The sequence below is a fragment of the Diuraphis noxia genome, unplaced genomic scaffold, assembly GCF_037042655.1.
Source record: "Diuraphis noxia isolate RWA-SAM2 unplaced genomic scaffold, SU_Dnox_SAM2 contig0001, whole genome shotgun sequence".
In the NCBI taxonomy this organism is placed as follows: domain Eukaryota; kingdom Metazoa; phylum Arthropoda; class Insecta; order Hemiptera; family Aphididae; genus Diuraphis; species Diuraphis noxia.
This window is the reverse complement of record NW_028301711.1, coordinates 4939144-4955071: the sequence shown is the minus strand read 5'-3', so window position 1 is coordinate 4955071 and position 15928 is coordinate 4939144.

The following is a 15928-nucleotide window of genomic DNA, read 5'->3' as shown; positions in this document are numbered from 1 at the left end:
GCGGAATTATCACCATTCTTTACCAAATTTTTTCCCAAATTTTTTTTTTATTTTTTGTATTCACCCAAATGTATTGTAAAGACGTGTTTTAGATGTAAAATTATGTGAACTTAACGATAAAAATATAAAAAGTATGATTAGATCAATACAAATGACTTTAAACGATATTTAGCAGAATTATCTCCATTTTTTACCAAATTTTTTCCCAAATTTTTTTTCTATTTTTTGTATTCACCCAAATGTATTGTAAATACGTGTTTTAGATGTAAAATAATGTGAACTTAACGTTAAAAATATAAAAAGTATGATTAGTTCAATACAAATGACTTTAAACGATATTTAGCGGAATTTTCACTATTTTTTACCAAATTTTTGCCCAAATTTTTTTACGACCTTTTATATTCACCCAAATGTATTGTAAAGACGTGTTTTAGATCTAAAATTATGTGAACTTAACGATAAAAATATAAAAAGTATGATTAGTTCAATACAAATGACTTTAAACGATATTTAGCGGAATTATCACCATTTTTTACCAAATTTTTTCCCAAATTTTTTTTCTATTTTTTGTATTCACCCAAATGTATTGTAAAGACGTGTTTTAGATGTAAAATTATGTGAACTTAACGATAAAAATATAAAAAGTATGATTAGTTCAATACAAATGACTTTAAACGATATTTAGCGGAATTTTCACTATTTTTTACCAAATTTTTGCCCAAATTTTTTTACGACCTTTTATATTCACCCAAATGTATTGTAAAGACGTGTTTTAGATGTAAAATTATGTGAACTTAACGATAAAAATATAAAAAGTATGATTAGTTCAATACAAATGACTTTAAACGATATTTAGCGGAATTATCACCATTTTTTACCAAATTTTTTCCCAAATTTTTTTTCTATTTTTTGTATTCACCCAAATGTATTGTAAAGACGTGTTTTAGATGTAAAATTATGTGAACTTAACGATAAAAATATAAAAAGTATGATTAGTTCAATACAAATGACTTTAAACGATATTTAGCAGAATTATCTCCATTTTTTACCAAATTTTTTCCCAAATTTTTTTTCTATTTTTTGTATTCACCCAAATGTATTGTAAATACGTGTTTTAGATGTAAAATAATGTGAACTTAACGTTAAAAATATAAAAAGTATGATTAGTTTAAAAGAAAAGATTTAAGACGATATTTAGCGGATTCATCACCTGTTTTTAAAAATTTTTTTACGACCTTTTATATTCACCCAAATGTATTGTAAAGACGTGTTTTAGATGTAAAATTATGTGAACTTAACGATAAAAATATAAAAAGTATGATTAGTTCAATACAAATGACTTTAAACGATATTTAGCGGAATTATCACCATTCTTTACCAAATTTTTTCCCAAATTTTTTTTTTATTTTTTGTATTCGCCCAAATGTATTGTAAATACGTGTTTTAGATGTAAAATAATGTGAACTTAACGTTAAAAATATAAAAAGTATGATTAGTTTAATAGAAATGACTTAAGACGATATTTAGCGGATTCATCACCATTTTTTACCAAATTTTTTTTCTATTTTTTGTATTCACCCAAATGTATTGTAAAGACGTGTTTTAGATGTAAAATAATGTGAACTTAACGATAAAAATATAAAAAGTATGATTAGTTTAATAGAAATGACTTTAAACGATATTTAGCGGAATTATCACTATTTTTTACCAAATTTTTTCCCAAATTTTTTTACGACCTTTTATATTCACCCAAATGTATTGTAAAGACGTGTTTTAAATGTAAAATTATGTGAACTTAACGATAAAAATATAAAAAGTATGATTAGTTCAATACAAATGACTTTAAACGATATTTAGCAGAATTATCTCCATTTTTTACCAAATTTTTTCCCAAATTTTTTTTCTATTTTTTGTATTCACCCAAATGTATTGTAAATACGTGTTTTAGATGTAAAATAATGTGAACTTAACGTTAAAAATATAAAAAGTATGATTAGTTTAATAGAAATGACTTAAGACGATATTTATCGGATTCATCACCTGTTTATAAAAATTTTTTTACGACCTTTTATATTCACCCAAATGTATTGTAAAGACGTGTTTTAGATGTAAAATAATGTGAACTTAACGTTAAAAATATAAAAAGTATGATTAGTTCAATACAAATGACTTTAAACGATATTTAGCGGAATTTTCACTATTTTTTACCAAATTTTTGCCCAAATTTTTTTACGACCTTTTATATTCACCCAAATGTATTGTAAAGACGTGTTTTAGATGTAAAATAATGTGAACTTAACGATAAAAATATAAAAAGTATGATTAGTTTAATAGAAATGACTTTAAACGATATTTAGCGGAATTATCACTATTTTTTACCAAATTTTTTTACGACCTTTTATATTCACCCAAATGTATTGTAAAGACGTGTTTTAAATGTAAAATTATGTGAACTTAACGATAAAAATATAAAAAGTATGATTAGTTCAATACAAATGACTTTAAACGATATTTAGCAGAATTATCTCCATTTTTTACCAAATTTTTTCCCAAATTTTTTTTCTATTTTTTGTATTCACCCAAATGTATTGTAAATACGTGTTTTAGATGTAAAATAATGTGAACTTAACGTTAAAAATATAAAAAGTATGATTAGTTTAAAAGAAAAGATTTAAGACGATATTTAGCGGATTCATCACCTGTTTTTAAAAATTTTTTTACGACCTTTTATATTCACCCAAATGTATTGTAAAGACGTGTTTTAGATGTAAAATTATGTGAACTTAACGATAAAAATATAAAAAGTATGATTAGTTCAATACAAATGACTTTAAACGATATTTAGCGGAATTATCACCATTCTTTACCAAATTTTTTCCCAAATTTTTTTTTTATTTTTTGTATTCACCCAAATGTATTGTAAAGACGTGTTTTAGATGTAAAATTATGTGAACTTAACGATAAAAATATAAAAAGTACGATTAGTTCAATACAAATGACTTTAAACGATAATTAGCGGAATTATCTCCATTTTTTACCAAATTTTTTCCCAAATTTTTTTTCTATTTTTTGTATTCACCCAAATGTATTGTAAATACGTGTTTTAGATGTAAAATAATGTGAACTTAACGTTAAAAATATAAAAAGTATGATTAGTTCAATACAAATGACTTTAAACGATATTTAGCGGAATTTTCACTATTTTTTACCAAATTTTTGCCCAAATTTTTTTACGACCTTTTATATTCACCCAAATGTATTGTAAAGACGTGTTTTAGATGTAAAATTATGTGAACTTAACGATAAAAATATAAAAAGTATGATTAGTTCAATACAAATGACTTTAAACGATATTTAGCGGAATTATCACCATTTTTTACCAAATTTTTTCCCAAATTTTTTTTCTATTTCTGGTATTCACCCAAATGTATTGTAAAGACGTGTTTTAGATGTAAAATTATGTGAACTTAACGATAAAAATATAAAAAGTATGATTAGTTCAATACAAATGACTTTAAACGATATTTAGCAGAATTATCTCCATTTTTTACCAAATTTTTTCCCAAATTTTTTTTCTATTTTTTGTATTCACCCAAATGTATTGTAAATACGTGTTTTAGATGTAAAATAATGTGAACTTAACGTTAAAAATATAAAAAGTATGATTAGTTTAAAAGAAAAGATTTAAGACGATATTTAGCGGATTCATCACCTGTTTTTAAAAATTTTTTTACGACCTTTTATATTCACCCAAATGTATTGTAAAGACGTGTTTTAGATGTAAAATTATGTGAACTTAACGATAAAAATATAAAAAGTATGATTAGTTCAATACAAATGACTTTAAACGATATTTAGCGGAATTATCACCATTCTTTACCAAATTTTTTCCCAAATTTTTTTTTTATTTTTTGTATTCGCCCAAATGTATTGTAAATACGTGTTTTAGATGTAAAATAATGTGAACTTAACGTTAAAAATATAAAAAGTATGATTAGTTTAATAGAAATGACTTAAGACGATATTTAGCGGATTCATCACCTGTTTTTCAAAATTTTTTTACGACCTTTTATATTCACCCAAATGTATTGTAAAGACGTGTTTTAGATGTAAAATTATGTGAACTTAACGATAAAAATATAAAAAGTATGATTAGTTCAATACAAATGACTTTAAACGATATTTAGCGGAATTATCACCATTTTTTACCAAATTTTTTTTCTATTTTTTGTATTCACCCAAATGTATTGTAAATACGTGTTTTAGATGTAAAATAATGTGAACCTAACGTTAAAAATATAAAAAGTATGATTAGTTTAATAGAAATGACTTAAGACGATATTTAGCGGATTCATCACCTGTTTATAAAAATTTTTTTACGACCTTTTATATTCACCCAAATGTATTGTAAAGACGTGTTTTAGATGTAAAATAATGTGAACTTAACGTTAAAAATATAAAAAGTATGATTAGTTCAATACAAATGACTTTAAACGATATTTAGCGGAATTTTCACTATTTTTTACCAAATTTTTGCCCAAATTTTTTTACGACCTTTTATATTCACCCAAATGTATTGTAAAGACGTGTTTTAGATGTAAAATTATGTGAACTTAACGATAAAAATATAAAAAGTATGATTAGTTCAATACAAATGACTTTAAACGATATTTAGCGGAATTATCACCATTTTTTACCAAATTTTTTCCCAAATTTTTTTTCTATTTTTTGTATTCACCCAAATGTATTGTAAAGACGTGTTTTAGATGTAAAATTATGTGAACTTAACGATAAAAATATAAAAAGTATGATTAGTTCAATACAAATGACTTTAAACGATATTTAGCAGAATTATCTCCATTTTTTACCAAATTTTTTCCCAAATTTTTTTTCTATTTTTTGTATTCACCCAAATGTATTGTAAATACGTGTTTTAGATGTAAAATAATGTGAACTTAACGTTAAAAATATAAAAAGTATGATTAGTTTAAAAGAAAAGATTTAAGACGATATTTAGCGGATTCATCACCTGTTTTTAAAAATTTTTTTACGACCTTTTATATTCACCCAAATGTATTGTAAAGACGTGTTTTAGATGTAAAATTATGTGAACTTAACGATAAAAATATAAAAAGTATGATTAGTTCAATACAAATGACTTTAAACGATATTTAGCGGAATTATCACCATTCTTTACCAAATTTTTCCCAAATTTTTTTTTTATTTTTTGTATTCACCCAAATGTATTGTAAATACGTGTTTTAGATGTAAAATAATGTGAACTTAACGTTAAAAATATAAAAAGTATGATTAGTTTAATAGAAATGACTTAAGACGATATTTAGCGGATTCATCACCTGTTTTTCAAAATTTTTTTACGACCTTTTATATTCACCCAAATGAATTGTTAAGACGTGTTTTAGATGTAAAATTATGTGAACTTAACGATAAAAATATAAAAAGTATGATTGGTTCAATACAAATGACTTTAAACGATATTTAGCGGAATTATCACCATTTTTTACCAAATTTTTTTTCTATTTTTTGTATTCACCCAAATGTATTGTAAATACGTGTTTTAGATGTAAAATAATGTGAACTTAACGTTAAAAATATAAAAAGTATGATTAGTTTAAAAGAAAAGATTTAAGACGATATTTAGCGGATTCATCACCTGTTTTTAAAAATTTTTTTACGACCTTTTATATTCACCCAAATGTATTGTAAAGACGTGTTTTAGATGTAAAATTATGTGAACTTAACGATAAAAAGATAAAAAGTATGATTAGTTCAATACAAATTACTTTAAACGATATTTAGCGGAATTATCACCATTCTTTACCAAATTTTTTCCCAAATTTTTTTTTTATTTTTTGTATTCACCCAAATGTATTGTAAAGACGTGTTTTAGATGTAAAATTATGTGAACTTAACGATAAAAATATAAAAAGTATGATTAGTTCAATACAAATGACTTTAAACGATATTTAGCAGAATTATCTCCATTTTTTACCAAATTTTTTCCCAAATTTTTTTTCTATTTTTTGTATTCACCCAAATGTATTGTAAATACGTGTTTTAGATGTAAAATAATGTGAACTTAACGTTAAAAATATAAAAAGTATGATTAGTTCAATACAAATGACTTTAAACGATATTTAGCGGAATTTTCACTATTTTTTACCAAATTTTTGCCCAAATTTTTTTACGACCTTTTATATTCACCCAAATGTATTGTAAAGACGTGTTTTAGATCTAAAATTATGTGAACTTAACGATAAAAATATAAAAAGTATGATTAGTTCAATACAAATGACTTTAAACGATATTTAGCGGAATTATCACCATTTTTTACCAAATTTTTTCCCAAATTTTTTTTCTATTTTTTGTATTCACCCAAATGTATTGTAAAGACGTGTTTTAGATGTAAAATTATGTGAACTTAACGATAAAAATATAAAAAGTATGATTAGTTCAATACAAATGACTTTAAACGATATTTAGCGGAATTTTCACTATTTTTTACCAAATTTTTGCCCAAATTTTTTTACGACCTTTTATATTCACCCAAATGTATTGTAAAGACGTGTTTTAGATGTAAAATTATGTGAACTTAACGATAAAAATATAAAAAGTATGATTAGTTCAATACAAATGACTTTAAACGATATTTAGCGGAATTATCACCATTTTTTACCAAATTTTTTCCCAAATTTTTTTTCTATTTTTTGTATTCACCCAAATGTATTGTAAAGACGTGTTTTAGATGTAAAATTATGTGAACTTAACGATAAAAATATAAAAAGTATGATTAGTTCAATACAAATGACTTTAAACGATATTTAGCAGAATTATCTCCATTTTTTACCAAATTTTTTCCCAAATTTTTTTTCTATTTTTTGTATTCACCCAAATGTATTGTAAATACGTGTTTTAGATGTAAAATAATGTGAACTTAACGTTAAAAATATAAAAAGTATGATTAGTTTAAAAGAAAAGATTTAAGACGATATTTAGCGGATTCATCACCTGTTTTTAAAAATTTTTTTACGACCTTTTATATTCACCCAAATGTATTGTAAAGACGTGTTTTAGATGTAAAATTATGTGAACTTAACGATAAAAATATAAAAAGTATGATTAGTTCAATACAAATGACTTTAAACGATATTTAGCGGAATTATCACCATTCTTTACCAAATTTTTCCCAAATTTTTTTTTTATTTTTTGTATTCACCCAAATGTATTGTAAATACGTGTTTTAGATGTAAAATAATGTGAACTTAACGTTAAAAATATAAAAAGTATGATTAGTTTAATAGAAATGACTTAAGACGATATTTAGCGGATTCATCACCTGTTTTTAAAAATTTTTTTACGACCTTTTATATTCACCCAAATGTATTGTAAAGACGTGTTTTAGATGTAAAATTATGTGAACTTAACGATAAAAAGATAAAAAGTATGATTAGTTCAATACAAATTACTTTAAACGATATTTAGCGGAATTATCACCATTCTTTACCAAATTTTTTCCCAAATTTTTTTTTTATTTTTTGTATTCACCCAAATGTATTGTAAAGACGTGTTTTAGATGTAAAATTATGTGAACTTAACGATAAAAATATAAAAAGTATGATTAGTTCAATACAAATGACTTTAAACGATATTTAGCAGAATTATCTCCATTTTTTACCAAATTTTTTCCCAAATTTTTTTTCTATTTTTTGTATTCACCCAAATGTATTGTAAATACGTGTTTTAGATGTAAAATAATGTGAACTTAACGTTAAAAATATAAAAAGTATGATTAGTTCAATACAAATGACTTTAAACGATATTTAGCGGAATTTTCACTATTTTTTACCAAATTTTTGCCCAAATTTTTTTACGACCTTTTATATTCACCCAAATGTATTGTAAAGACGTGTTTTAGATCTAAAATTATGTGAACTTAACGATAAAAATATAAAAAGTATGATTAGTTCAATACAAATGACTTTAAACGATATTTAGCGGAATTATCACCATTTTTTACCAAATTTTTTCCCAAATTTTTTTTCTATTTTTTGTATTCACCCAAATGTATTGTAAAGACGTGTTTTAGATGTAAAATTATGTGAACTTAACGATAAAAATATAAAAAGTATGATTAGTTCAATACAAATGACTTTAAACGATATTTAGCGGAATTTTCACTATTTTTTACCAAATTTTTGCCCAAATTTTTTTACGACCTTTTATATTCACCCAAATGTATTGTAAAGACGTGTTTTAGATGTAAAATTATGTGAACTTAACGATAAAAATATAAAAAGTATGATTAGTTCAATACAAATGACTTTAAACGATATTTAGCGGAATTATCACCATTTTTTACCAAATTTTTTCCCAAATTTTTTTTCTATTTTTTGTATTCACCCAAATGTATTGTAAAGACGTGTTTTAGATGTAAAATTATGTGAACTTAACGATAAAAATATAAAAAGTATGATTAGTTCAATACAAATGACTTTAAACGATATTTAGCAGAATTATCTCCATTTTTTACCAAATTTTTTCCCAAATTTTTTTTCTATTTTTTGTATTCACCCAAATGTATTGTAAATACGTGTTTTAGATGTAAAATAATGTGAACTTAACGTTAAAAATATAAAAAGTATGATTAGTTTAAAAGAAAAGATTTAAGACGATATTTAGCGGATTCATCACCTGTTTTTAAAAATTTTTTTACGACCTTTTATATTCACCCAAATGTATTGTAAAGACGTGTTTTAGATGTAAAATTATGTGAACTTAACGATAAAAATATAAAAAGTATGATTAGTTCAATACAAATGACTTTAAACGATATTTAGCGGAATTATCACCATTCTTTACCAAATTTTTCCCAAATTTTTTTTTTATTTTTTGTATTCACCCAAATGTATTGTAAATACGTGTTTTAGATGTAAAATAATGTGAACTTAACGTTAAAAATATAAAAAGTATGATTAGTTTAATAGAAATGACTTAAGACGATATTTAGCGGATTCATCACCTGTTTTTCAAAATTTTTTTACGACCTTTTATATTCACCCAAATGTATTGTTAAGACGTGTTTTAGATGTAAAATTATGTGAACTTAACGATAAAAATATAAAAAGTATGATTGGTTCAATACAAATGACTTTAAACGATATTTAGCGGAATTATCACCATTTTTTACCAAATTTTTTTTCTTTTTTTTGTATTCACCCAAATGTATTGTAAATACGTGTTTTAGATGTAAAATAATGTGAACTTAACGTTAAAAATATAAAAAGTATGATTAGTTTAATAGAAATGACTTAAGACGATATTTATCGGATTCATCACCTGTTTATAAAAATTTTTTTACGACCTTTTATATTCACCCAAATGTATTGTAAAGACGTGTTTTAGATGTAAAATAATGTGAACTTAACGTTAAAAATATAAAAAGTATGATTAGTTCAATACAAATGACTTTAAACGATATTTAGCGGAATTTTCACTATTTTTTACCAAATTTTTGCCCAAATTTTTTTACGACCTTTTATATTCACCCAAATGTATTGTAAAGACGTGTTTTAGATGTAAAATAATGTGAACTTAACGATAAAAATATAAAAAGTATGATTAGTTTAATAGAAATGACTTTAAACGATATTTAGCGGAATTATCACTATTTTTTACCAAATTTTTTCCCAAATTTTTTTACGACCTTTTATATTCACCCAAATGTATTGTAAAGACGTGTTTTAAATGTAAAATTATGTGAACTTAACGATAAAAATATAAAAAGTATGATTAGTTCAATACAAATGACTTTAAACGATATTTAGCAGAATTATCTCCATTTTTTACCAAATTTTTTCCCAAATTTTTTTTCTATTTTTTGTATTCACCCAAATGTATTGTAAATACGTGTTTTAGATGTAAAATAATGTGAACTTAACGTTAAAAATATAAAAAGTATGATTAGTTTAAAAGAAAAGATTTAAGACGATATTTAGCGGATTCATCACCTGTTTTTAAAAATTTTTTTACGACCTTTTATATTCACCCAAATGTATTGTAAAGACGTGTTTTAGATGTAAAATTATGTGAACTTAACGATAAAAATATAAAAAGTATGATTAGTTCAATACAAATTACTTTAAACGATATTTAGCGGAATTATCACCATTCTTTACCAAATTTTTTCCCAAATTTTTTTTTTATTTTTTGTATTCACCCAAATGTATTGTAAAGACGTGTTTTAGATGTAAAATTATGTGAACTTAACGATAAAAATATAAAAAGTATGATTAGTTCAATACAAATGACTTTAAACGATATTTAGCAGAATTATCTCCATTTTTTACCAAATTTTTTCCCAAATTTTTTTTCTATTTTTTGTATTCACCCAAATGTATTGTAAATACGTGTTTTAGATGTAAAATAATGTGAACTTAACGTTAAAAATATAAAAAGTATGATTAGTTCAATACAAATGACTTTAAACGATATTTAGCGGAATTTTCACTATTTTTTACCAAATTTTTGCCCAAATTTTTTTACGACCTTTTATATTCAACCAAATGTATTGTAAATACGTGGTTTAGATGTAAAATAATGTGAACTTAACGTTAAAAATATAAAAAGTATGATTAGTTTAATAGAAATGACTTAAGACGATATTTAGCGGATTCATCACCTGTTTTTCAAAATTTTTTTACGACCTTTTATATTCACCCAAATGTATTGTAAAGACGTGTTTTAGATGTAAAATAATGTGAACTTAACGTTAAAAATATAAAAAGTATGATTAGTTCAATACAAATGACTTTAAACGATATTTAGCGGAATTTTCACTATTTTTTACCAAATTTTTGCCCAAATTTTTTTACGACCTTTTATATTCACCCAAATGTATTGTAAAGACGTGTTTTAGATGTAAAATAATGTGAACTTAACGATAAAAATATAAAAAGTATGATTAGTTTAATAGAAATGACTTTAAACGATATTTAGCGGAATTATCACTATTTTTTACCAAATTTTTTCCCAAATTTTTTTACGACCTTTTATATTCACCCAAATGTATTGTAAAGACGTGTTTTAGATGTAAAATAATGTGAACTTAACGATAAAAATATAAAAAGTATGATTAGTTTAATAGAAATGACTTTAAACGATATTTAGCGGAATTATCACTATTTTTTACCAAATTTTTTCCCAAATTTTTTTACGACCTTTTATATTCACCCAAATGTATTGTAAAGACGTGTTTTAAATGTAAAATTATGTGAACTTAACGATAAAAATATAAAAAGTATGATTAGTTCAATACAAATGACTTTAAACGATATTTAGCAGAATTATCTCCATTTTTTACCAAATTTTTTCCCAAATTTTTTTTCTATTTTTTGTATTCACCCAAATGTATTGTAAATACGTGTTTTAGATGTAAAATAATGTGAACTTAACGTTAAAAATATAAAAAGTATGATTAGTTTAATAGAAATGACTTAAGACGATATTTATCGGATTCATCACCTGTTTATAAAAATTTTTTTACGACCTTTTATATTCACCCAAATGTATTGTAAAGACGTGTTTTAGATGTAAAATAATGTGAACTTAACGTTAAAAATATAAAAAGTATGATTAGTTCAATACAAATGACTTTAAACGATATTTAGCGGAATTTTCACTATTTTTTACCAAATTTTTGCCCAAATTTTTTTACGACCTTTTATATTCACCCAAATGTATTGTAAAGACGTGTTTTAGATGTAAAATAATGTGAACTTAACGATAAAAATATAAAAAGTATGATTAGTTTAATAGAAATGACTTTAAACGATATTTAGCGGAATTATCACTATTTTTTACCAAATTTTTTCCCAAATTTTTTTACGACCTTTTATATTCACCCAAATGTATTGTAAAGACGTGTTTTAAATGTAAAATTATGTGAACTTAACGATAAAAATATAAAAAGTATGATTAGTTCAATACAAATGACTTTAAACGATATTTAGCAGAATTATCTCCATTTTTTACCAAATTTTTTCCCAAATTTTTTTTCTATTTTTTGTATTCACCCAAATGTATTGTAAATACGTGTTTTAGATGTAAAATAATGTGAACTTAACGTTAAAAATATAAAAAGTATGATTAGTTTAAAAGAAAAGATTTAAGACGATATTTAGCGGATTCATCACCTGTTTTTAAAAATTTTTTTACGACCTTTTATATTCACCCAAATGTATTGTAAAGACGTGTTTTAGATGTAAAATTATGTGAACTTAACGATAAAAATATAAAAAGTATGATTAGTTCAATACAAATGACTTTAAACGATATTTAGCGGAATTATCACCATTCTTTACCAAATTTTTTCCCAAATTTTTTTTTTATTTTTTGTATTCACCCAAATGTATTGTAAAGACGTGTTTTAGATGTAAAATTATGTGAACTTAACGATAAAAATATAAAAAGTACGATTAGTTCAATACAAATGACTTTAAACGATATTTAGCGGAATTATCTCCATTTTTTACCAAATTTTTTCCCAAATTTTTTTTCTATTTTTTGTATTCACCCAAATGTATTGTAAATACGTGTTTTAGATGTAAAATAATGTGAACATAACGTTAAAAATATAAAAAGTATGATTAGTTCAATACAAATGACTTTAAACGATATTTAGCGGAATTTTCACTATTTTTTACCAAATTTTTGCCCAAATTTTTTTACGACCTTTTATATTCACCCAAATGTATTGTAAAGACGTGTTTTAGATGTAAAATTATGTGAACTTAACGATAAAAATATAAAAAGTATGATTAGTTCAATACAAATGACTTTAAACGATATTTAGCGGAATTATCACCATTTTTTACCAAATTTTTTCCCAAATTTTTTTTCTATTTTTGGTATTCACCCAAATGTATTGTAAAGACGTGTTTTAGATGTAAAATTATGTGAACTTAACGATAAAAATATAAAAAGTATGATTAGTTCAATACAAATGACTTTAAACGATATTTAGCAGAATTATCTCCATTTTTTACCAAATTTTTTCCCAAATTTTTTTTCTATTTTTTGTATTCACCCAAATGTATTGTAAATACGTGTTTTAGATGTAAAATAATGTGAACTTAACGTTAAAAATATAAAAAGTATGATTAGTTTAATAGAAATGACTTAAGACGATATTTATCGGATTCATCACCTGTTTATAAAAATTTTTTTACGACCTTTTATATTCACCCAAATGTATTGTAAAGACGTGTTTTAGATGTTAAATAATGTGAACTTAACGTTAAAAATATAAAAAGTATGATTAGTTCAATACAAATGACTTTAAACGATATTTAGCGGAATTTTCACTATTTTTTACCAAATTTTTGCCCAAATTTTTTTACGACCTTTTATATTCACCCAAATGTATTGTAAAGACGTGTTTTAGATGTAAAATAATGTGAACTTAACGATAAAAATATAAAAAGTATGATTAGTTTAATAGAAATGACTTTAAACGATATTTAGCGGAATTATCACTATTTTTTACCAAATTTTTTCCCAAATTTTTTTACGACCTTTTATATTCACCCAAATGTATTGTAAAGACGTGTTTTAAATGTAAAATTATGTGAACTTAACGATAAAAATATAAAAAGTATGATTAGTTCAATACAAATGACTTTAAACGATATTTAGCAGAATTATCTCCATTTTTTACCAAATTTTTTCCCAAATTTTTTTTCTATTTTTTGTATTCACCCAAATGTATTGTAAAGACGTGTTTTAGATGTAAAATTATGTGAACTTAACGATAAAAATATAAAAAGTACGATTAGTTCAATACAAATGACTTTAAACGATATTTAGCGGAATTATCTCCATTTTTTACCAAATTTTTTCCCAAATTTTTTTTCTATTTTTTGTATTCACCCAAATGTATTGTAAATACGTGTTTTAGATGTAAAATAATGTGAACTTAACGTTAAAAATATAAAAAGTATGATTAGTTCAATACAAATGACTTTAAACGATATTTAGCGGAATTTTCACTATTTTTTACCAAATTTTTGCCCAAATTTTTTTACGACCTTTTATATTCACCCAAATGTATTGTAAAGACGTGTTTTAGATGTAAAATTATGTGAACTTAACGATAAAAATATAAAAAGTATGATTAGTTCAATACAAATGACTTTAAACGATATTTAGCGGAATTATCACCATTTTTTACCAAATTTTTTCCCAAATTTTTTTTCTATTTTTGGTATTCACCCAAATGTATTGTAAAGACGTGTTTTAGATGTAAAATTATGTGAACTTAACGATAAAAATATAAAAAGTATGATTAGTTCAATACAAATGACTTTAAACGATATTTAGCAGAATTATCTCCATTTTTTACCAAATTTTTTCCCAAATTTTTTTTCTATTTTTTGTATTCACCCAAATGTATTGTAAATACGTGTTTTAGATGTAAAATAATGTGAACTTAACGTTAAAAATATAAAAAGTATGATTAGTTTAAAAGAAAAGATTTAAGACGATATTTAGCGGATTCATCACCTGTTTTTAAAAATTTTTTTACGACCTTTTATATTCACCCAAATGTATTGTAAAGACGTGTTTTAGATGTAAAATTATGTGAACTTAACGATAAAAATATAAAAAGTACGATTAGTTCAATACAAATGACTTTAAACGATATTTAGCGGAATTATCTCCATTTTTTACCAAATTTTTTCCCAAATTTTTTTTCTATTTTTTGTATTCACCCAAATGTATTGTAAATACGTGTTTTAGATGTAAAATAATGTGAACTTAACGTTAAAAATATAAAAAGTATGATTAGTTCAATACAAATGACTTTAAACGATATTTAGCGGAATTTTCACTATTTTTTACCAAATTTTTGCCCAAATTTTTTTACGACCTTTTATATTCACCCAAATGTATTGTAAAGACGTGTTTTAGATGTAAAATTATGTGAACTTAACGATAAAAATATAAAAAGTATGATTAGTTCAATACAAATGACTTTAAACGATATTTAGCGGAATTATCACCATTTTTTACCAAATTTTTTCCCAAATTTTTTTTCTATTTTTGGTATTCACCCAAATGTATTGTAAAGACGTGTTTTAGATGTAAAATTATGTGAACTTAACGATAAAAATATAAAAAGTATGATTAGTTCAATACAAATGACTTTAAACGATATTTAGCAGAATTATCTCCATTTTTTACCAAATTTTTTCCCAAATTTTTTTTCTATTTTTTGTATTCACCCAAATGTATTGTAAATACGTGTTTTAGATGTAAAATAATGTGAACTTAACGTTAAAAATATAAAAAGTATGATTAGTTTAAAAGAAAAGATTTAAGACGATATTTAGCGGATTCATCACCTGTTTTTAAAAATTTTTTTACGACCTTTTATATTCACCCAAATGTATTGTAAAGACGTGTTTTAGATGTAAAATTATGTGAACTTAACGATAAAAATATAAAAAGTATGATTAGTTCAATACAAATGACTTTAAACGATATTTAGCGGAATTATCACCATTCTTTACCAAATTTTTTCCCAAATTTTTTTTTTATTTTTTGTATTCACCCAAATGTATTGTAAATACGTGTTTTAGATGTAAAATAATGTGAACTTAACGTTAAAAATATAAAAAGTATGATTAGTTTAATAGAAATGACTTAAGACGATATTTAGCGGATTCATCACCTGTTTTTCAAAATTTTTTTACGACCTTTTATATTCACCCAAATGTATTGTAAAGACGTGTTTTAGATGTAAAATTATGTGAACTTAACGATAAAAATATAAAAAGTATGATTGGTTCAATACAAATGACTTTAAACGATATTTAGCGGAATTATCACCATTTTTTACCAAATTTTT